The sequence below is a fragment of the Piliocolobus tephrosceles genome, chromosome 14 (assembly GCF_002776525.5).
Source record: "Piliocolobus tephrosceles isolate RC106 chromosome 14, ASM277652v3, whole genome shotgun sequence".
Classification (NCBI taxonomy): Eukaryota; Metazoa; Chordata; class Mammalia; order Primates; family Cercopithecidae; genus Piliocolobus; species Piliocolobus tephrosceles.
In genome coordinates this window covers 97,648,257-97,648,751 of record NC_045447.1, presented here as the reverse complement: position 1 = coordinate 97,648,751, position 495 = coordinate 97,648,257, and positions in this window count along the sequence as shown.

Below are 495 nucleotides of genomic sequence, written 5' to 3'. Positions count from 1 at the left end.
TTTTTTTTTTTTTTTTTTTTTTGAGATGGAGTCCCACTCTGTCACCCAGGCTGATGTGCATTGGTGCGATCTAGGCTCGCTGCAACCTCTGCCTCATGGGTTCAAACAATTCTTCTGCCTCAGGCTCCCAAGTAGCTGGGATTACAGGCGCATGCCACCACACCCAGTTAATTTTTGTATTTTTAGTAGAGACAGGATTTGGCCATTTTGGCCAGGCTGGTCTCGAACTCCTGACCTCAGGTGATCCCCCCCATCTTGGCCTCCCAAAGTGCTGGGATTCCAGGTGTGAGCCACCACACCTGCCCCCTCTGCCAAATAAATTTTTAAAAATACATTTGGCCTGGCATGGTGGCTCACGCCTGTAATCCCAGCACTTTGGGAGGCCGAGGCAGGTGGATCACGAGGTCAGGAGATTGAGACCATCCTGGCTAACATGGTGAGACCTTTCTCTACTAAAAATACAAAAAATTTGCTGGGCACGTGCCTATAGTCCCA